Source organism: Crocodylus porosus, unplaced genomic scaffold, assembly GCF_001723895.1.
Source record: "Crocodylus porosus isolate Cpor-Errol unplaced genomic scaffold, CroPor_comp1, whole genome shotgun sequence".
Taxonomy (NCBI): Eukaryota; Metazoa; Chordata; order Crocodylia; family Crocodylidae; genus Crocodylus; species Crocodylus porosus.
In genome coordinates, this window is record NW_017728928.1 from 9170172 (window position 1) to 9194026 (window position 23855).

Sequence of the window (23855 nt, forward strand, 5' to 3'; positions counted from 1 at the left end):
AAGATAAGCATCCAATTTACTCTTGAAGGTGTTCAGTGTAGGTGCTTGAACCACCTCCGCTGGCAGACTGTTCCAGACCTTGGGGGCTCGGACAGTGAAGAAATTCTTCCTTAGGTCCAGCCTGAAGCGGTCTTGCAGGAGTTTGTGACCATTCGATCTAGTCATCCCTTGGGGCGCTCTGGTGAACAAATGTCTATTTTAATAGATCATGGATGTAAAGCAGATCAGCCATGTTAAAAAACAATGTCAACCAAACTCGGGGATTTGGCTATAAATGTCTAATTCAAAAGTTGCCTCTCTCTTGCCTTACCATACAAGGATTAATTTCCTTTTCTTTTTAAAAATCCCACTAGGAAAATCATGCTAAAATATTCAAATCAGCCAAACAAAAAATATATAATTCATAATTAAAAATCCAGGCAATGAACAGTTTGCTTTTATACGGATCAGGCAGGAACAGCTGCATTTGGTGGCAAAGGACTTTAAGAGCAACTGCCACAAATTCAGTGGATGTTTTACAGAGGAAAGGTGTCTTAATTTCATGTCTATTCTCATGTTCAGTCTCTGAATGAAATTCAGTATCTTTATAGTATAAGTGAAGGAAAAGGAGCTTGCTGAGTTTTGCACCTATTTTCTTTGCCCATTGTCACCTGCTCACATCTATTCAGTAGTCAGAGAAATGAATAGCTGCCAAATTCAGACCCTTCTAGAATTTTTTTCTTGGTACAGAATTAGAAATAAGATTTTCTAATCATTTTTAAATGACCCTTTACAAGCAATAAGAACTAGGAACAGAGCAAGTAGGAAGGAGATGGAGAAGTAACAAGAGGAATTAAAATAAGTCATTCTGGCAATTTGGAGGGATTTCAGTTATTTGTTTTCATTTGTTACACCTTGGATATCACAAAAATTGAGACGTGTGTGAAGGATACAAAGCTAAATAAACATATGAATTTCCATAGCTTTATCTTAAAGACACCCCCCCCACCGCCTTTTTTTTTTTAAATCTCTGGTGCTATTATGGTAGTATTAAGTGTTATCTATAGGATCGTGTATCCTGCATTACTTAAATTGAAGAAGCAACTGTTCAAAGATCTTTGTGGGGCTTAGCTAGAATGGCTTAGAGATCGAAAAGGGAAGAGAGTTAAAGCCAAGAGCAGGTAGGAGTTACAAGCTAGTTATCAAGATTTCAGCTACCTGATTAGTGTCATGCACCAAAAAACTAAACTTGCCTAGATTATGTTCTCATAAAACCATGTTCTGATGCATCTTAGGGAGTTTTAACCTTATGAAGTAGTACTAAATACGGTTGATTCCTCAATATCCTGTACTATGTTTTCTGTTAAGACGCTACAGACCTTTCCATGGAGAGTGCTGTCCATGGTTGCTAATTTGTAATTTTAGCAGTATTTTGGGCTTATGAAATGATTGCAACAGGAATTTATGTAAGACACACTGCATAGAGAATGGGCAAATTTCTTATTTCCATGTCTGTCACTATGTGGGTACCCACAGCCTTCCTGATACTGGAGAAAGTTTTAGGGATCTCCAGCCATAAAACGATACCATGTTCATTTAGGGGCAGATCGTGGCTGGTGTTACATCTAGAGCCAAGATGACTTGTTAACTTGTCATCCAAGCTAACAAGGGATTAAAAAAAGGTAAACTGCTTTCCCTGAAAGGGTGAGGAGAACAGCTTGTATAGTATGCAGACTACAGTAGCTACAAGGGCCGTGTCCAAACGAGCGTGGACATTTGGTTCCCCGGGGACTGTAGGCAGCGAAGGCTGGGGTTAGCTCTCCCAGATGCAGGCTTCCCGCATGTGAGCAGCGGGGGGAGGGGAGGGTGCAGACAGACACGAGCAGCTAGAGCCTGCAAGCAGCTGGAAACTCAGCCCAGCCAGGCCAGATGTGGAGCAGCACCCAGCAAGTAAAATGTGTGGATGGGAAGGGGTGCAGGAGAGCACCAGCAGCAGGGTGCAGAACCCAGTCTATAGCAGCAGCCTGCCTCTGCCCCACATACAGATCAGGGGGGCACCTCCCCACACACCCCTGGAAAAGCTGCCTGGGCAGTGAGCATCCCACAACCTGCCCCGGGGCCCCATTCACCCCAGCCCCTGCCCCCATCTCTGCCCCATTCCCTCCCTCTGTAGGGGCCTCAATTGGCTCCCTCCCTCCCTCCCTGCAACAGACTTGCTTGCTGCAGGAGTGCATGTGTGCATGCGTGTACTTAGCCCTCCCCCTCCCCCCGGTCATATTTTCTTCCTCCACCTATGCCAGGGACAATTGACAGCAGCACACCTTGTGCTGCCGCTAGTTGTCCCTGGGGAATGCCTGCGGCACCTGCCCTCTGGTATGCAGCACGTTACCCTGGGTGGGGCCGGGGAGGCTGGGGCGAGCACTAGCCTGGGGCCAACAGCCTTACCTGGGGCGAGCCTGCCACGTGGAGCCTGGCCAGCAGCCAGACTGAGTCTCTAGCTGGACAGGCTTTGGTTTTAAGCAGCGTGCACTCCCCTGAGTGTGCCACTCCCCTTTTTTTTGGCTTTGGTTTTTTGTCCCCTGGATATCCTGGGGTCAAAAAACAAAACAAAACAAAACTCCATCCCCCCCAAAAACTCCACCCCACCTCGTGCTGCTTCCTTGCAGTGTGGCAAACATCTGAATGTGTGCTACGTGGCACCACAGATGCATCTGCAGTGCCACATACAGCACAGCTGCAGCCAAGAACTTCAGTCCGAGTCCCTCTGTGGGTTTAATTCCAAGTGCAACTTCACTACCTACTTTGTGCATGGACTGTAGCTTAGGCAGAAGGCTCTAGGCCTCGGTCAAACACCGTCTACTGTGTATTTTGATGCCACAAGACAAAAGATTATATATGCTGGCTACAGACAAGTCGTAGAAAGGAACCTGTGAAGCATTTTAACAAAATGACCAAGGTGTTACTTGAAAGTTAGTTAACGAGTCTTCACTCGACTATAAATTCTGTGTTCTATTTACCTGTCTAAAAAAGTTCTTGAGTTAGAGATTTTGTAATCACCAAGCACTTCAGAAACCTTGAAGGAGTTGTAGTGATGACTACTGCAGCCTTTTACATTATCTAATCTTTGTGAACTGTTTTATCCAAGGATGCTTCATACAGACCTTTGATTTAAAATGCATCAGAAGAGACTTGAGCCAAAGATAACAGTGATTGCCAACTTCAGATAATTCCAGAGGGTAAAACATTTTCCAGTTGTTGTAATGTGTGAAGTTTCTACATCAGTAAATTATAGTTTATTTTTAAGGGAGAGAAACTGAAGACTTAGCCCCTTCTACTCTTCAGAAGTTTATCTGCAATTTGATTTAAAAAAGAGCAACAGAATGTTGTAACCAGCTTTTGCAGAGATTTGAAATTGGAAGGAAATTTTAGGAACAGCAGAAATAATTTACCATTAGACTGGATTGTATGCAGATGTATGTGTGTGTGCATGTGCACATGAGTGAGCAAGCAAATGAGTGGATTTTTTGCAGATGTACCTACAATGTGGGGGGTGGGAATCAATTTTGAAGGAGGCTGAAGCTTTTCGTAAACTCGGCTGATTTCAGCAAATACATTCAGTCTAAGAAGGGAGAAATATCTGAGAAGTCTTACCGTTTTTTCAACATTTTCAAAACAAAGTGTTTGAATTTGTACTTTGAAACCACACTTATCTAAAATTATATCTAGATTGTGTAGAAAAAGGGGGAAGGAAGAAGAGGGGGAATGGGAGAGGGACCCCAAAAACAAGGGGCTTCGGTTGACCTAACATGCCGTTAGTTCCCCTCTGGTGAAAAAATGACAGATTTGGAGTCAGTCAAAAGCTAACTTTGTCTCTTTTTGTTCTCTTTGACACCAAATGGAAAAGTCTGTTTTTACTTATAGCTCCACTTAGGATTCCATTGAGATTTGCTCTGCGTTTCTGAACTTTTGTTTAAATCAGATGATTGCTATAAATTATTGCTTTAATTTTTTTACACTGTATTATCAATTTATAACATCTTCCTTGTTTTGAGGCTTTTCTTCCTGTAGACTTTTTTTTGGTGAAGCTGCTATAATTTTCAATAGCAAACTAAGAAATATGGTCATTGAAATTAGAACGAATTTCCAGTGGAATGGCTGTACCTTTAATTTATGATCATAGCTGGTCACTGGAATAACATTATACCACTGGGAGAGCAGCCACTTTTAATGCTATTTAAATATCTTATATGTTTAAGTGAAAAAAAGGCAGTTAATTTACATCCAGGGATAAGAACGTGGAGCAAATCACTGGGTCAAACTCAGAGAGATGTTGTAGGGGCCATTTGTTTAATAAGTTAGCCATACTGGCACTACAAAAAAACACTCCACAATACATTACTGCTATTGTATGTTGGGTAGCAGATTGGTGATACGTGCCCAGAATTTGTCATTATGTTAGCTTTGCTTGCTTCCTTCAGTACCTTAATAGATACACCAGCCACCATGGCTGACAACAGCTAATAGTGTAGAATATGAAGATGAAACTACTCAATGACAACTGCCTCACTAGGGGACTCAAAGATGGGGCTTTACTTGAAAACAATCAAACAGCATGTCCACCAACCTTAATGCTACAGGCATTTTGTCTCACTACACCAACTATACAAGTAAGAATACAGAAGATGAAGATAAGATTAGATAGAAGCCAGGTGGGTTTCATGGTTCTTACAATTAATATTTGCTGGTTAGTTAGGTTGAAAAACTTCCATGAAATGAGCTCATTCCCAGTGCTTTTTTTTTTTTTCTTCTTCTTTCAATTCACCTGGTTATAACTTTTAACTTTAAAAAGAGGTGTGGGGACTGGAGCATATTAGCTACTGCATATACCATAAGGTTACAAAAGTGCTGTTGTCATTTCTCCTGAAGTTCAATGTAAACCATGACAGATGAGCAAAATTCTTGACTGCATGCCCAACTACAGCGCAAACAGAATTTTTCATGGTTCTTTGAAAAGCAGGTAAAAGACTAAATTGCTTGGATTTCTGAGTTGTCTTTCTTCAAATTTCTCTCAGATTCTGTGTCTATGATAAGTCAAGAGAGAACTTCTTAGAGCTTTGCCTTCACTCTCCCAACCCTCAGCAACTTATTCTCTCTATGTTGAAGGCTGGTGTTTTCCTTCCTTTATTTAGTTAGCCCACATACTGAGGAAAACAACAGGGAACAGAACACTTGGATATTGCAATTGTGATTTGTGGAGACTGATTTTACTAGGATTTAATGTGATTACTAATTTAGCTTTGGCAGCTTTGTATTAGAGAATTTAAATAGACAAGGTTGCCAAATGCAGGGAATTTGCATATAATGAACAAGATGGATGCGTCTACACATGTGCTTTACTACACATTAGACTAACCCTAGCCCTCCCCACAAAGCCTGCCTGCCTGAGCTGCATGAGGACTCTGTCCTTCCCTCCATGGCTGCGGTGTCCTCCGGGACCACTTGAGCTGGGTGCCTGCAGACAGGTGCAGCTGGGGGAGGGGGGAGGGTGTTAAAAACCCACCGCTTCAATTTAGGGCGAAGTTAAACTCCCTTTATGTCTACACACACCCTACTAGTTTTAAAATCCTGAAGTCCCTGGTGAACTGTACTTAAATTCTTCTAATGCTGAAGAGTCCACAACGTCTCAGTACTCAGCTGCCTTAATAGCCTGAAAGTTCTTCCTAATATTCAACTTAAAATTTCCCTAGTTTTAATTTAAGCCCATTATTCTTTTCTCATTCTTTTGGACACAGAGAAGAGTCAATCGCCATCTTCCAACAAACAAAAAACTACTTTTTTGTTTTTGAAGACTTAATCAATCCTCTTACCCTCAAGTCTTCTCTTTTCCAGACTAATTATTTCTTCTCTGTTGGGGATAGTCTTCAACCTAGAGCACCACTTTTCTGAATTTCACTCATTTCACACTATATTTTAATGTAAACTTCCTTAGAAAAATTTAAAGGAAAGTCAAAAGGTAAAAAATAACTGAAGAAATTAAGGATAGAGGCAGAGCCCTCCGAGGTCAAAGTAAGGTGTGGGTTAGATCTTAAACAAAAACGGAGAAGTGTGCGAGTGGCAATATCAGTTTCTCTCTCTCAGATCTGGATTTGTTTTTAGTCATCTCTTCCCTCCTGTGTTTTCAACTCCAGTAAGTATTACTCCATAGGTTTTATGCTTCCTCCCACCCCCACCTTTTTTGTTTTATACAAAACCCAGAAGAAATATAATAATTTGGGGTAAGTCGTCAGCAGTATATATTGGGAGAAACTCTCATAACTTCTATTATTGTTGTAGGGAATTGGGAGCATAACAATATTTCTAGTGCATTGAAAACTGACACGTTTTGTATTTGGCTCAAAGCAGTAAGCTACAATATTATCATATTTTATAACTGCAACAGCTTCTTTCTTCCTGCCTTGTTGAATTTGCAGTAATTCAGATATTGTCTTCATATTAATGAAGACATCATTATTCTTTTGAAGATAAAGTCAATCATTCCCTTTAAACAGTATGTCAGGATACAGAAAGAATAGTTTCAGTCAGTTGGACTTACTCCATGACTCAGCTTACTGTTACGGTCACCACCACGATGGCTGATTTTTCATGGGATTTGGTCTTAACTTTTTATTTTACAATTCAGCAGGGAACTAAGGAAGACCAAGAAAAATACTGAAATCATTTTGATTTCATTATGCTGGTTTAACAAACTAACCGTCACCTCCATTGTTGGATATATTTAAATCAGCCAGCCATAGTAAATCCATCAAACTGGAATGTAGGTGTTCCAATCAGGAATGCCTTCAATTAAAATAGTATTTGCAAAGTGCTTTTGAACATGAACTGTGCTGTGAAAGCACTAGAATAGTGGTAGCATTTATCAGACGCATGGTGCCAGAGTCTAGCTGTTTTGAGGTTGTAATTTTTATAGCAAAGAGTCATCAACATCTTGTCCAGGAGGCTTTTTTAAAAGCTCTCTCCCGGGCATAATAAATGTAATAGTTCCAGTTTCTCAGAGGAAAGGTTTATGCAGTTGTCATAATTCACTGTTTTTTGGGCTCTTCCCCTCCCTCCTTTTCCCAAAGTAGTGGCAAAATTGACACAGATTAAGCAAAACTCCCCCTTCAAGCAATTGTGAGATCATTGTTTAAGCCTACATGCAATTATTTGATGCATCACCCAACAATACTATTTTAACTGTCAAAGTGTAGTTACAAGAAATGTTGGGGGTCGGGTTAGAAGTTGTTCCATTAAAAGAAGCCCTTTTCAATTTTTCCACATTTTAAAGTCGCCTTGAACCTTTTCCCTCTGCATAGCCATAAATTTCTTGGTCCATTTGGACCAAATAGTATTGCTTTCTTCTTAATTCTCAACTTGCCAAAGAGGGTATGACCTTATTTTCATGTTGCTAGGAAGGCCATGAAATGGCATATCCACAGGCTGAAATTATTCCAAAAAAAATATAATGCATCCTTTTGTTTGAAGGTCATAAATAATAAAGCCTCCAAGGCACTATCTCCTGGTGAATCTTGCTGCCAAAAAAAGTAACCTACATTATTGTTAACGTGTCTGCCCTGGAAGGTGTTGATACTTACTCCATCTGAGCTGTAGCAGGTTCAGGCAGAGAGAAAAATGGGTGGTTGTACGAGCTCTGGCACTACAGCCCCCCGTTCTCCCCATTACAATTACCGCATAGTATATTATAGCCTACATGTCTGTAAAAGATGGTATCGGTCCATATTCCGTGCATGACTTCTGTAGAGGTGCCATTAATGCCTCTACTGCTTTTTGTGGAGGGGAGGAGGGTGTTGCTGTGATGCTGTCTGAGCTGGAACAGTTACCTTGCATTATATTATGCATCAGTGCTGCTCTCTTTTCACAGACCCAGCATCCTCGCTCTCCTGTCATTTCCCTTGAAGTGAAGTGTGTCACCATCTATTGTTCGTGGGAAAAGTAATGCGAGTGTTATTCCCACCTCTGTCGCATGCAGCCTTTGGATCAGACGAGCAGCAGTTCAGAAGTCAGAAATTGTTTTTGGTACAGTGCTGGGTGAATGAGAGAGCAGTAGAGGAAATGAACTTATAGTTTAGGAAACAGTAAATCAGCTCAGAAAGGCTTCTGGAGTGCAGATAATTTCAGCCACAGTCACCGTAGTAGAATTCATTTTTCAGTCAGTTCTTGCATTTTCGCCAGTCTGACCAAGCCGCACAATAAAGTTGTCTTATAGAGTGATTTCAATGGAAATCAAATACAAGATTCCCCTTCTAACGGTTGCAACGGCCCCTTTTTCCAACTAGCAGGCTGTTGTAATGCAGTTATTTATCTTTTCTGCCACCTCAGGGCAATTATTGCATTCCCACTCAAATGGGTAGCATTGCAACAGTCCTAAATCTTGCTGCATATATTCATTACTGTGGAGGAGTGTCTCTCAACTCATCTGTTGCATTGATAGAATCAGAGAAAACATAATTTAGTGGCCAAGGCACTGGATTGATATTTAAAAGGGGTCTGTGTTGGATGTTGGCTCTTCTGTATACTTCCAGAACAATCTTGGGTAAGGCATTTGGTCTTCCAACGCATTTGAAGAATGAAGTCAAGCAAATTACAACAGTAGGATGTCAGAATTATTTAAAAGGAAGAACCCGAATGCTGCGCATATTGCTCAGCGCTATAGTGCATGACACAGGCAAAATTGAGAGCACACTATCCGCCCTCTAGTGCAGGGGTGGGCAAAATTTGGCCCGCAGGCTGGATGCAGCCTGCTAGGCCATTCTATCCAGCCCGCCTGGGCCCTAAAAAAAAAAAAGTAGAAAATTAATATTTATCTGCCCTGGGCTGCCCATCATGCAGCCCTCGATGGCTTGCCAAAACCCTCTGCCCAAAATAACTGTCCGCCCCTGCCTAGCAGCTAGGTTGAGATGATTAAATGATTCTGAGAGTAGTTGAAAAGCAAATTAATTGATCATTTAATTTAGTTAATGGTTCCAGCATTGTTAAAATGCATCTGACAGTCTAAACAGACATCAAATAATTGAGGCAGTATAATTTAAATATCTTAGCACCAATGATCTGGGGGTTTAATTTACTTATTTATTGCAGCGACTGCTATTGTCCTTTAAGAAATATATTCAGTGAGAACAATGCGACAGTAAAGGTCAGATTCTGTGCCTTTACAAGGCAGGCCTTGCCTACGAGGGTCAAAGGCAGAAAAGGAGTGGGTCCGTTGGTGCTTGAGGCTGTTGTAGTTGCTATCACGCTTCCAAGCTGAGCTAGCACATGTTGCATGGAGTACGAGGGATCGACTGGATCTTTCTGTCCACCATCCTCGACCTTCTACCGCATCCAAATGCAGTTCTTGTGCTTCACTGTCATGGTGCCTTTGTAGGCTCCAGCTGTTCTTAGCCCCGTAAATCCTACTACACGAGCTTCAGTGTGCCCAGAGGTCTACTTGACCACTAAGAAGGTGGAGACCATGCCCTTAAAGGTTATATGAAATAATTAAGCAAAAACTTTTGCTTTTAAATAGCTTGAAGGCATATTTTCTTTTTTCTCGTCTTAATCTGAGTTTTCCAGTCTAGCAGGAAAGACTATTTTGGGAACTTTTTCAGCTACCCTTTTCTCTTTCTAGTTTTGCAGAACATTTTGTAGAAGCTGGCTGGTCTGGAAACTTCCAAGTCAACTAAAAAAAAAAAACCAAAAAAAACCCACTCATGCCATTAAATATAGATTTAGATGAGTGTTTAAAAACCTCCACCATAGTCATGTGAAAACCAATATATTTGCAAAATGTTTCCTTACTGACAGCAGAACTCAGCAGTTTGTCTTGCTCTTTCTTTTTCCAAAAGCAGTCTCAGCAACTTTACCAAGGTTGTCTGGAAGCTCAGGTTCACAGCTGGGTACAAAAGCTGCTCACCGGAGTGTAGTCACATTTGTGGATTTGAAAACAGAAATTAAATAACAGTGAAACAAAATCCTGTAGTTGTCAGACATGTGGTGTCATTGAGTGAGATGTGCCTAGAAGACCTAAGTGGTTGTGTTGGGGTTACCTTGCTGAAACCCTAGTTAAATGTGTGGAAGTTCTCTAAAAAGACAGAGAACACATCTGATTAATGTCCTTGCACCAACATGTGGCATTGTCCTCACATTAAAGATAATCCAAGTGTCATAAGGATCTTGAATTAATGCACCTGAATAAATTCCTTCGCATATAAACTGATCCTGCTTTGCTTTAAATGGCCATTGTTGCATTTGAAAAGGCAGACTGCTGCTGGGTTTGTAAATGAGCAGGGATAGGAGCTTTCTTCTATTATTTCACTCGCTTGCTGGCAGTAAATAAATGAGAGTTCCTAGTCATTTTAGAGATCTGCAGATTGATTCATTCCAGCTCGGGTCTCACTGCATGTTGGCACTTACCTATTAATATTAATAAAATCCATATTTGGAAGGCAAGATGTAGCCATTAGCCAAGTACATCTGACTGAATTTTTAGGAGTCAGTGCCCAAAATGAGACCACTACATATGAAGTCCAGTTTTCAAGGAAGAAATGGCTAGTCCCCACTCCCACTGTAATCAGTTCTTCTATATTTCAGAAAATTAGGTCACACGTTTTGTTATGCAACAGCTCTCGGCACAACAGAAAGTGATGGTTTTAAATAGGTGTTAATTAGAAGATATTTTTTCAGTTTTTGGGTGTAATAAAAATGTTAAAAATGATAAAGACTGCATCAGCTAGAAGCTCTTCCCAGGTTAGTCATCCTTTCATTTCATTGGAGAAAAATTATGGGAATTGATGAGATGGGAGGGGAGGAGGAAGTACCAGGAGAGAACAACTTCTTTAGGTCTCGCATGTGGTTCACAAATGTAGCTTATGCAGAGCAATAGGGGAATGAAAAGCAAAAGAAGCCTGACAAAGAACACCGCGCCTCTACTTTTCAAACACAAAGTAGATGGCAAGTAGATCAGAATCAGCCAAGAAGGAGTGTAAAGTCCAAGTGGCCTCTAGCCATTCAGCTCTTCATGCCTAAATCTTTAAATACACCCCAAAATGGAAGCCAGTGGAGTCTGCAGAACAGAGCCATAACCTGTCATGCAGGTGAAGCATGCTACCACGGAAGCAAGGATGAAGTTACGCCAAGCTGAAACTTCAGACTCTTCACAGATAATAGGCCTAACGAGAGTATTTTTCAGGGCACTAAATCTGAAAGCGGTAATAGTAAAGTTAAAAAGTGATAAGATTTGCACTAGATGGGAAGTGCTAAAGCCTCCTTTCAACAGCAGCACTCTCAGATAAATGAACCCTAATTTAGTGCCACCTCTAGAGAGAAAATAATGAACTATTTTCTGCGCTTATCTGTACCCTCCAGTGGCATGGACAAATGAACTTGTGGGCAACGCTTGAGACACCAACACTGGCTTGTCTGTATCTGGAAACCTGTTATCCTAAAGCATTACCAGATCACTGCAAGCTAGTTTAAATCAGAGCAAGTCGACTGTACCTGAAGTTTGACTGTTGTGAGAATTAACAGATACAGAAGCATACAACTAAAACTACACTCAAGCTGACAATTTCTACCAGCAATTGTCCTCTACATGGACTCCTTTTAAAAGTCTGCAGTCTTATGGATTCCCACCAATAGGAAGATGCATCATAAATTCACATCAGGCAAAAACAGTTAAATGTCTTAGTTTTGAAATACATAGGTAGTGTTTTATGTATTAACACAGTTGTCCTAAGAACTGTGCTATTAGAGTCAAGAAGTGCCTTAGCAGAATAAATCTGCCCTACCTTTGTAGGTTTGTTTTGTTTTATTACCTTCTTTCATATTTTTCAGTAAAAAAGGACAATAATATCCAAATACATTAAAATAAAGCTGAACCTACAGAACAGAGCTTGAATTATTTTCTGAATAAACTAATCTTCCTCTCGTCTTTAAACCACAAGAGACTCAGATTACTCCATTCTTTAGCTCTTGCCTTCTACCCACATTTCCCTCCGTCATCTAGAAAAGCTCACTCCTCATTCACACTGCTTTAAATGTTGTGCATTAGTATTCGTGCTATAGTTGCAGCAACAACTCAAAAGAGCTGGCGGTTAGAACAGAAGGGATGGCAGAAGTTCGTGGCCAAGCTGGGGATAGAACCTAGTTCTCTAAGTTTCAGTCCAGCGCCCCATCCCTTAGTCGATGCCTTTCCATCTTTTCTCCGTTCTTCCTAACCTTCTTCTGATCCTGTCCCTGCTCTCCTTCAAGTGAATGGCAGGCAATTCTGTTGCGATTGCACACTCATTTGGCAGCTGTAAGGGGACTTAGCTGAGCTACCAAATCGCTTCTTTGCTAATGCCAATCTTTGTCAGTGATCGATTGCCGAGGGGTTGACCGGGTTTGATTAGAAACTGCCAGCCAAGTGGCAAGTCATTGATGTGGCTAGTTATTAATACAAGGCTTCCAGACATTGGCAGGTATTGTGAGGGAGCCCGATGCCTGACTGACTAGTGAACTGAAGCCTGGGGCCAGATTTCCACCCCCCAAAAAACTTGCAGGGTTTGTTCATGAAAGATCAGCACTCTGATGAGCTGGCCAGGCCAGCTCCACTAAGCATCTCAGTTGCTTTTTTAACCTTGAAATAAAAATAAAATAAAAAAAATAAAAAAATAAAAAATAAAAAAATTAATTCCTCCCCCAAATCAGGAGCCAGCATATTCTTTCTGTGAGTTTAGTCTTTCACAATGACAGTGATAGAACTGCCAGCAGCAACAAGTCTTTTTAATACTTCTCCAGATAAATATTTAAATTTGGCTTTAGGTGGTTTGTTTGGAATGAGAAATAAGTATGCTAAAAATATGTCTGTAGTTGTACTAACAGCTCTAATGTCATATTGCTAGCAAGCAGTTCAGCCCTGCATTTGGTCATGCTTCCATCAATAGGGCCCCTTCCTGCCAATGAACATACACAATTGGCATATTAGGGAATAGCAAAGAGAAGAGGCATAACAGATGGTTCACCCATGTAGGTAGCTGTAATGAAAAGCCCGTAAGTAAATTCTGATCATTTTCAGTGGTTGGAAATGACCAAATCATCTGTCAGTGCCCAGGTTAGTATATGTTAAATGTAACCGCACTGAGGCAGAAATTCTTCCCCATGATTACCCTGGTTTATAAAGGGAAAATTAATTTATATGTAACAGGGGAAAATGCCCCTCTCTTGCCTACACTGGTATTCTGAATGGGTGCAGGAACATAAGCAAATGCTTTGCAAAGTTAAAGATTACCAATTATTATTACTAAATACAGTTTTCCAGGTAATACTCTTAACTGAAGGGTGCTTAAAGTTATAGCTGCCCATTTCTGCATTATTAAAAGGTAAAGCCAAGAGGATATTTCAGAGTGTCTTTGTTCCAGACACAGCAGATGAGCATGGTTTAGTGTCTTTCCCTGTAGTTTATATTTTTCCCCCCCATTTTGATTTAGTAGTCTTTTTGTTTTCCTCTTTTCATTTTTGACAGAGTTGTAGATCTGCATCTGTCATTTATAAATTCTTTTATGATAAAGAATTGGGAAGTACAGAAGACCGTGGATCAAGACATATAGATATTGAACTTCTGTATAAATCCAGAATTTGGTTTTTATTCCCGACTTCAATACTGATTTGTTGGGTTAAATTTGGTTGAGCTATTCTTCTGTGTTTAAGTTCAGTCTGTTGCAAAATGGATATGATTATTTATTCCTTTCTTTCCAAGGCAAGTTATGGCTTTGTAAAACACCTGGAAATTATGGGATGCAAGGCACTACTGATTATTATAGTAATTCAACAATTATGATAGCATGGTACTCCCTGGAATACACAAACGTTTTGTTTTCATTTGAATCTGATCCAGACATTCATCATCCTTTGTCATCACTATACAGCACTCCCCAACAGCGTTCCCCCTCTGCAGAGTATTTGACTCCCTTTAAGATAGGGCTGTCAAGCCATCTCATAAAAAGTACAGTCCTTTTGTTCAACCTAGTCTTCCTTTTATTCTTAAAAAAAAAAAAATCTCCCAGGTCACCACCAAAATTCTGGTTAAAAGTTTAAACTTAAGTTTTACCACGATGATTGAGTGCAGAACTGAGTCAGGTGGGGTTATAGGCAATAATATGCAGCCAATGTTAAATGTTTTTAGCCTTTGTGTATGTTTCCCTATACTGGGGGGGCGGAAAAAATACATCTATGTTTTTTATCAATCATTTAAGTAGTGATAATTACATGATTGTTGTACTGTCCAAACTCTGCATTTCATCTTATATACTCTTGGTCTGTTAAAAAGGTATTAGACTATTCTCTTGGTTCCCAAATTTCCAAGAAATTGCACTTCCAAATACTACCATGAACTGCAGATTTCTGGGACCAATTACTTCCATGAATGCTATTCTACACATTGGTCATTTTTCTCGTCCCTGATTTATGCCTCTTAAAGTCTTTATGACTTTACATTTGGCTTTTATGTAGAAGCAGAGTAGGTCATGTGGTTATCCAGAGGCATTAGTATGGTAATTTTCTTGAAGTTGAGTAGGTGGAAATAATTAATGGACTGCTTTATAGATGTATATGGATAGCTTCTTCACTCTGTGGTTTCAAGTCCCAGCTTCAATAAACAATCTTAAGATTTTTATCTGAGGGACCAGTAATTACACAGGGCAAGAATAATTACTGCACAAATATCATCTGATTGTGTTTTTCACTATTGCTATAATTTTAAAAGCTTAAATATACAAACAGGAATCTGTAGCATGAATGAAGTGTACTGTTTTTTATTTCAACTCATGAATTCCAAAAATTATGTTACTTAAATTCAGAGGGGATTGGGGGGGGGGGGGGCAGAGGAATATCACACTTTTCGAAAAGTTTAAAGTAACAATTTTCCAAGAAGCCAACTTCTGTGTAAGGCAGTTTTGCTTTCACGGACTTAATTGCTCCTGTCAGCGCCATTATACTGTGAGCCTTATTAGAAAGTCATCAATTAGTAAGTTACTACTTGGCAATAAATAAGATACCGTCGTTATTTCCTAGTTTATGTCGAGCTCTAGAGTCTTAAATCTCTTATCTTTCGTACAGGAAGTCGATGCTATACAATGGAATTTTCTCCATAATGCAGCATAAGAGGAAAGTAGTCTTCTGGTATTGTAGAGTTGAATAACTGCAGTTTATCAGGTTCCACTGTATAGTAATTGTTTGCAGATCTTAACGATGCCAAGCAGCACATTTTAATATTTTCAAAACAGTAAAAAAAAAAAACAAAACAGGAATATATTTTTCCAACATATTGCTTCTCTTGCCAGGACCAAATCCTACCTTATGATGCACATTAGGCACACTGTTTATACAAGTGTGGATGTTTATAATGACCGTATCAGGCGGTCATTATAAACATCCACTTAGTTCTGCAAAAATGAGTATTGTGCATTTGCTTGTAGTCTCTGCTCTACCTTCTTTGTCATTCTGTACCTCATCTTCTCCCTCTATTGGACTCCTCTAGGCTGGCTGATATTTTATGCTCTGCTGTTGGCACACTGCTATTACCTGTCACACTGACAGCTGCAAAACAACCTCATCACGTTCCTGCACTGAAATCATTCTGTGTGTTACCAGCCCCAGAACCTAATTAATTGCAGCCATCGTGGAACACTTCTTCCCTTTCTTTTACTGGGCCTCCCCCCTCTTTTTCATTTTGCTACTGTTTTTTTGTCTGTAGGATTGTGGGGGGAGGGGGAGGAGAGAGAGAGAACCCGGTACCAGTATATAACAGTCAGTAATATGATTCTGGAAAGCCAGATATGGAAACCACCAGGCCCGATTCCCGTATCAGGCTAGATAGTTCTTAGGTGTTAACAGTTTAGACAAAAGCCCTTGCTCTGTATGCAAGAAAACACAGTTTACAGTTGCGATTCATGCTTTTTTTTTTTTTTGGCTTCGCTTTTCAAACACAAGATCTTAAGGCAAGATGATATAAACACACAGCTTAGGCCAACCTGGTTGCACCTAGGATTTCCCATCTTCTTCCAACTTTAAAAATGCTATTAGCTGTTAATACTCCTGAGCTATAGATGGCAAGAATAGTTTGGTTCACATGCAGAACTGTTTTGCTGGCACAACCTGGCATCTCTACGTGGAAACCATAAAGCCCAACTAAGAAAAATCTGACGATTGGTTGAAGGTGATAGGGTAAGTATTTTATCAAGGGAACCAACATGATATTCTGCAAGACCATTAGAGGTCTAATAATGATAACCAAAAGGGGGAAAATCCTGGAGTTTTGTCTGACCTTCCTCTGTCCCCAAACCTCTTCTAAGTTCTCCTGTCTTCAGCAAGTGAGCAAGAAGTGTAAAATTTAGCCCTAAAATTCTGACGTGCAAATTTGAGACCAGCATAAGAACCGAGAAGCCCCCGACTCTCCAGCTAGTCGCACTTCCTGGCCAGATGGAGAGAAGTTTGCTGTGCTGTCTTCATGAGAAACTGTACGTGAGCAGCAGCAAACCAGCCGAGAGGAGGGAAACACAGCGACTCCCCGTGTTAACAACTTGGATGTTAGGTCTCAGCTTGGAGGTTCACACCACAACACCATTCTGCTAACAGCAGTGACCAAAGAATCACTTATCTGATCTCCTGCATCAATCCAAACTGAACCAAGAGACCGTCTCGTCTTCCTCCCCACAGTTCATTTCTCTTTAGGGCAAGAGTTCTGCTCTGAAGACAAGCTGTGAAAGTCCCTTTGTGGCTCTATATCCATCTGTGCCTTATTCCCCTCTGTTGGGTGGAGGTAATAAACACTTCCCTGCATCACACAGGAATGTCATTTACTTGGTTTTTTGCAGGCTGTACCCAATTTACCTGTGCTAGAGGCACGATGTATAGAAGTCCAGTATTGCAACTGAACTGCAAGATTTGAGCATATTAATCATTAAGCCACCTGTAGGGCTAGAAGCAGAGCCCAAGCCATGTGCTAGCGAGCAGAACCAAAAAACATGGCTCTGTGCAAAGCAGAATGACACCAGGACTGGTCAAAAATGAGAACTGGAAACCTTGCAGTGCTCCAGTTGGAGAGCGAGTTTCCTTGGCTACAGCACACAGCTAACGGGCTCTCGTGGCTTCTTTCAGAGGCTTGTGCAGCTTTCATTTCCCAACTAAGGGGCCCATGCTTCTCATGCCCTTCTTATCACATAGAAGAGGTTCAGTAAAAGCTATTTTAAACTTCTTAGTTACCAATTGAAGTGACAGACACCATGAGAGGAGTACCTGATCACTGGGTTTCACAGGATTTCAGTGATGAATAATACAGAGCCCTCTTTTTGCCCCCAGCATACGCAGCATGGTGCTATAGGGTGTTAGAAGATCACATGGAACACTTACAGTCAAGGGGTAGAGGGTTAATGTTGGCTGGCTACACCCTTAGGGAGTTGATGCTAGAGCTCAAGTTAGTACATCTCACTGGGGACTAACGCAGTCAGTGCTGTTAATCCCCTCATTCTGTAGTGTGGCTGTTCTTGTTTCAGTTAGGCTGATTTGTATGGAGTTAGCTACAGTGAAGACATGGCATAGTTACTTATATGGTAGTATTAGAGTACATCACAATTGTTAATGTATTAATTTGCACAGGGTATTGCAAGTTATGAAAGTGCTATTTTCCCTTCGTGTTTTCTGAACAGTCGTTCTGTGTTTGCCAGCTAAGTGACTTGCTTACAATAACTCAGAAAACTCCCGAAACACATGGTGGAACAGGGATTTGAACATGTCTTCTAGTCCAAGGCTGGCTCCTCAGCCAGAACCCAACCATTTTCCCCAAACAATTGCCATCTTCACATGCATGTTTACTGCACAGTAGCCAAAACTGTGGTGCAGTATGGGCACATGTCTACACATGCACGCCCATACTGCACAGTAAACATGGCAAGTTATGCCAACTTGAGCATAAATTTGATACCTGCAATGTGCAGGTATCATATTCACACCCAATTAGTTACTGTGCAGTAATGCATGTGTAGATGCCTCACTGCACAGTAACACTATGCGTATAGACTGACTTGGGACTAAAATTAGTCTCAAGTCAGTCCACACAGCATTAAAGTGCTTTAATGCCTGCATGTGTAGATGCCAGCCTATTCCCCACTTACTGCTCAGTAATTTATTGTGCAGTAAATGTAAGCCAGCATAAACGCATGTGTAGACATGCCCAGTTACAGGAAACTTAATTCCCAACTATTAATTTATTTTCCCCCTCTTACTGCTATTTAATTCACTAATACGGTTATGTATGCCTGTTGAGCATTCTGTGAAGTAGACTAAGTGAAAGATATTCTAGATTATATCAATGCACCTTTCTGCAATGTGAGCTTGGAAGCAACATTATGAAATGCCCACAAATCTCCCAAATACAACTGTGTTCTGTAGAAGTAAGGGCAACACTATTTTGCTCCATACATAATCATTTAAAAAAAGTCTTACTGCTGTCTTCCCTGGTGTATACACCAAGACAGCATGGTATTTCCCTGCTATCACATGCAGAATAGTCATTTGTGAAATGCTGATACTGAAAGAACAAAATGCATGCATAAGAATTGTAAGAGAGAGATCAACAGCAAACAAGTGAAAGAGTTAACAAAAAATGAGACCAACAGGGGCTGAAAATAAGGGTAGGCTGTGAATCTATGAGCAGAAAGGTGGAGTATTGAGGGAGGGAACATTAGGTTTCCTTTTAAAACTTTAAATACATTAATAATGGCTTCTAACAGAGATTAATCATGACTCAGAATGGAGAATGGGGTTGTAAATCTACAGCTAGGAGGGGAAGAGCAGGAAGAGAGAGATGGGATTTTTATTTTAAATAAAGACCTGTATGTTTTATGGCTCAGAAGCAAAGATTACATTGTTGGTGCAGAAGCCTCACAGAGCAGCAGCTGTGCAATTGCAAGCATATTTCAAAGTAATGGCAAGTATCTCTAAGCACTCACTAGGTTGAGCGCTTTGCATTTGGGGGGTGGTGAGTGAAACTTTGTTCTCAGGTGTGATATGTCCTTCCAGTCTTCCACAACAAATTGGAAATGAATACAGTGCCAGTGTGGCAGATTTTAGGGTGCACTATCACAGCATGAATGCACCCAGAACAGATGGTGCATAAGAAACCCAGCCATAGTGCCACCTTTGTGAAAACTGTGCATCAATTCCTCGGTGCCTGAGGCCAGCCACCTCAGTCTTCAAGAGGTCACAAAACTATGGGCATCTTAAATGCTCTCTAAAATGTCTGGCTATCTTCTGCCCTGGACACGCTCAAAATCCAGGAAGTGGAGCACAGGGCTGAAGTGTTTCTCCCTTATTTCCGACTCCACAGTTCAGAGGAACGTCTCTGGAAATTCCTCCACAGCCAAGGACAGCATTCCTGGGCTGGGCTTCGAGACCTGAGACCATCCACTATGTGCAAGGTTGAGATTCCAATTCAACTCCCAGTTTTCTTCATCCCATTGAAATAAACTGGACTGAAATATTTGATCCATTGCTCTGTTAAGTCAGCACCCAAGTCTGCGTCCTCTGAACCCCCATGCACTGTTCCAAGGATGAAGAGTCTTGAGTCTCTGGAGAAGAAGGGCACTGGGAGCGTGGGACGCTGGGGGTGCATCTACACATTCAGTAGTGTGCTATAGTTACTGTGCAAGTTTAGTGCTCAGATAACCAAGTACTAAGTCAATGCGCAGTAACTGGCACACAGCTTTTTAGCAATGCTTACTGCACAGTAGCCTGGTATTACTGCGCAATAGCAGGCTAGGCCAGGTTTTGCCCTGCATGCTACTGCACAGTAGAATTAAGCTACTGCACAGTTAGCGTCTTGTGTAGACATACCCCGTGTGCTAATATCTGTTATCCAGATACTACCATTGTGTGGCAAGATGGGAAGAGTGCCAGGAGTCATCCGTGAGAGGTAGCCGACTATTTGGAGTCTCTTCATATAAAAGAGGACCTCTTCCAACACAGTGTTCCTATATTATGGCTTTTTGGGAATGGCAGTTTATTTTGGAGCTGCTTAATAGTAGTAATTCATCCTTCCCTTACTATTGTGAAGGCTTTTAAAAAAATCAGTCCCATTATTCTCAAGTTTGTCGAAGCCTGTAAAACCAACTCTGAGTCATGCCAATACCAAAACATCTTTGTCCATCTCAATGTAATTAATTCTCAGCAACTTTATTAGCACACTTCTCTCAGTATTGAAACTGAACTTTCCAAATGATCAGCCATTGTCTTTGAGCCAGCATATGTATAGATACATTCAACTCTGACTTGGTTTTTCTTCCCCCCGCCCCCATCCTTAGAAATGGGTACACAGGAGCTGATCCATGCACTGCATTAGGAAAAAGTAGGGAATACTGCATTAAGCACACAACCTATTTGTGTGTGGAACTGGAAGATTAAAGCCAATTTACTGGGATTCATAGGTGAAATTATTTAAATAGCAGCTTTTTGATAAAACTAGTTTCTGGAAGCCCTCATTTAAAATGAGCAACACACTGTGTAATGTTCATGCAAGTTGACTTCTAAGAGTAGGTCTGGTAGCTCCTACGGGCAACATGGTGCCGTTCTGTATGGCAGGTTTAAGATATTCAAGGATTATCTTTGAAAATGACTTGATTGAACTGTACAGGCTTTTTCCACCACGTCCTAGCGACACCATCAGGAGGGCTAGATCAGGGGTTGGCAACTTACAGCCTGCGGAGCTATTTTACCAATACCTTGCCCATGGAGCTGGGAGCTTTGGCAGCAGAGGAGCCACGGCAGCACTGTGTGGTGGTGTCTGTGGTAGGGCAGGTTAGGTTGGGAGCAGCCTGCGCTTGGAACCATGTTCTGTTAAAGCAGCCCTCAGCCACCCTGCTGCAGCAGCACTGCTGACCCCTGGATTAGAATATGCAGGGAATGTGACAAGTTTTGCATGCAAAACCTACCTATCTGCTAACACTATTTTGTTAGCTTACGTCAGCATCACCCCAAATTGCATGATGCCGGAGAGGGACAGTCGGCAGTGTGCAACCCAAACATCTGGGGAAAGCCAACTTCTGTTATTTCATATAGAAAGCATCCTGCCAATTTTCTCCAGTCCAAGTTTTCAGACTAATCACTTCAGTTATTCATATTACTAGTCAAGCACCCCTCCCCCGCTTTGCTACTGTATCATTAGATTTCCTCCATGGATTCTGAATGCCGGTTCTGCTCCTTCAAACTGTGCGCCGACACCGAGAGAACACACGTTACTCAATCTCCCCAGACCCGCTGGATGACAAAGACTGCTCACGAGCCAGTTCGTTACATTATCATGCCGACATCACCATGTTTACCCCTTTCTCTCCAAAAAACAGAAATTCAGCAATACTAATGAGCCACCTATTTGGCAAGGTATACACACACACACACACACACACACACACACACACACACACCCCCAACCAAACAAAAAAAACCCCAACCAACTACTCCATAGAAAGTTAAGCATAAGTTCTTATCCAGCACTGCCTAGTCTGTATTTATATTGTACCACTGGAAAAAAGCAGCAACATCTACAAATATTTTTCCCTGGAGTTTGAAACTCACGCAGACAGAAGTAGTAGTCCACACTTCAGAAATCAGCAATTTCACACCTGTCTCGGAAAGATAGCATTTCATTTGGCAGCTTGCTGTTAATATTGTCACCCACTAATTAATTCTGCTGTGGAATTCTCAGCTGGTCTCTGGCTTCATTCTCTTATTAACTCTTAATTATAGAGCAAGCAAAATCTAGGGATCACCGAGGGAGGGTCTCATGGGCATCAAGGAAGAGACTAGTGATAAATGCATTAGGCAAGGTAAGCTGTAAATACATAGTGGTGCGCTTAGCAGTGAATTAGCTAGGCACTGAAAAAAAGAAAGAGGATTGTGGATTAGACTTACGTGTCAGGGTATCAGGACCTTTGCAGTGAAGTGTCATGTTAGAACTCCACTTTCTTGACCTCCACGTAGTGGACTGGTGTGGCAGGCAGTCTGGAGAATGCAAGATTGCCCTGTCAAAATCAGCGTAATAAAACAAGCACTTACAGCAACCATTTCTGGCATACATCTTTTTCTGGGCATCCTCAGTGGCACCATTAATTTTTTTTTAAACAATTGGTCATCTTGTAATTCCCACTTCCCCTTGACACTTTATTGCAGTAAGTGACGTTCATGAAGTGTCATTTATAAGACCTGGGAAAAAAGAAAGTTTACATTAGCCCTTGCATGTTTTTAATCCTATTACCAAATATTCTTCTCGTTAAGAAAAAAAAAAAAATCTCAGCAAACATGGAGCTACCATTCAAGCAACTCAGCCCTTCCAGTGAATATTTTTCATCTTTTTGAAGTTACATGTCCAGAGTTCCCCCATTAGTACCAATGCATTTCAAAACAGCATATTGTACTGGGACAAATAAATTTATCTTTGGCCATGATGTTAGAATATATCAAGGGGAATTTTGCTAATCCAAATAAAGCCTTCAAAAAGGGAGTAAAAAGCAGTTCTCTCCCCATTTTTCACATAGCATGTCATGGTAAAGTTGCAATGAAGTTTTAGAGAAAAAGTGGTATTTCTACAACATATGGCAGTTTGATTACTACAAGTTACTGTAGCATAACTAAATTAAAACAAACACTCCAATTTAAAAAAATTGGAACAAAGTGCATTTGTTTAAATTTGACAAATAGGCACATCACTTGCAATGGCTGCCTTAGCCATTATTAGTACAAGCTAAAGAATGTCTTATGGCCTATAAACTTTGGGTAAGAGGGCTAGCAGAGAAGGGGGGTGGGGGAGGGAGAAGGGAATGGGATGTCTAGAGATGAAGTGCATCATTTCCTTGCGAGGCAGAGGTGGGAAGAATTACTAAAAATTGTACAAAGACCTTTTTATGACCAGTGTTGGGGAGGAAGGGGATTTTGAACACACTCAAAGTTTGTACAACAAGTTTGTGAACCGCCTGAATCAGAGCTGAGCTTCCTCAAGGAAGAAAGTTAAAACGGGTATTCTTTCCTTGAGTTTCTACAGGGCCTGGGGTTTACAGTAGCTCTGTATAGTACATTGTAATCTGAATTTAAGTCAGTTTGACTCTCAGTGTAATGGAAGTAGCCAGAGCTTTTTAAGCATAATGGAAATGTGTCCAGTGTTATGTGCTCATGTGGACTTCAGAGGTGCTTTGTAGCAAGGCATAAAGGTTTGTCACATTTGCATGTGTGGATTATCACTTGTTTCAATATGCACAAAAAAGGAAGGGTCTCAAGGTGTAAGAGTGGTCCTCTGCAATAACTTTCCCAAGCTCAGTCCAGAAAGCTGAAAATAGCTCCGATTGATACAAGCGGCCAATAAACTCCAGATCATGAAGGGACTGTAGCTGTGAGCTATAAAATCAGATGCACACAGGTAAGGACAGTCAACATAGGGAGAAATACCCAACAATCCCAATTGCCAACTTCTTTTATTTCAGAAGAGAGGATTCTACCTATCTGTGACATTTCATAATACGGAAATAGAAAAATACTCAGATGTTCTTGTGTCTTAAGTTATTTTTGTGCACAAAAACATGTCTTACTCTAGCATGATTTTGAGCTGAAATCACACATTGGTGCCCAACCAAAAAATCTTGCATTTGAAACACAAACCTTGAGGCAGTTATAGATCCCTATTGTTTGTCTACGACCCTCAACTGGCAAAATCTTAAACCGGGTTTAGAAGCAACTATTAACCGAGGTAACAATATATTATCAGAAAATTTAGTATAATAAAACCTTCCCCCCCCCACCCCCATATGGATTAGCCTAAGAGA

At 40.9% G+C, this 23855-nt stretch overlaps 1 protein-coding gene across 1 annotated transcript in view; it reads left to right on the forward strand.

The window, feature by feature from the left end:
- Nucleotides 1-23855, forward strand: part of CA10 (carbonic anhydrase 10) — a 360982-nt gene that overhangs the window by 100820 nt on the left and 236307 nt on the right. The window lies entirely within an intron of this gene.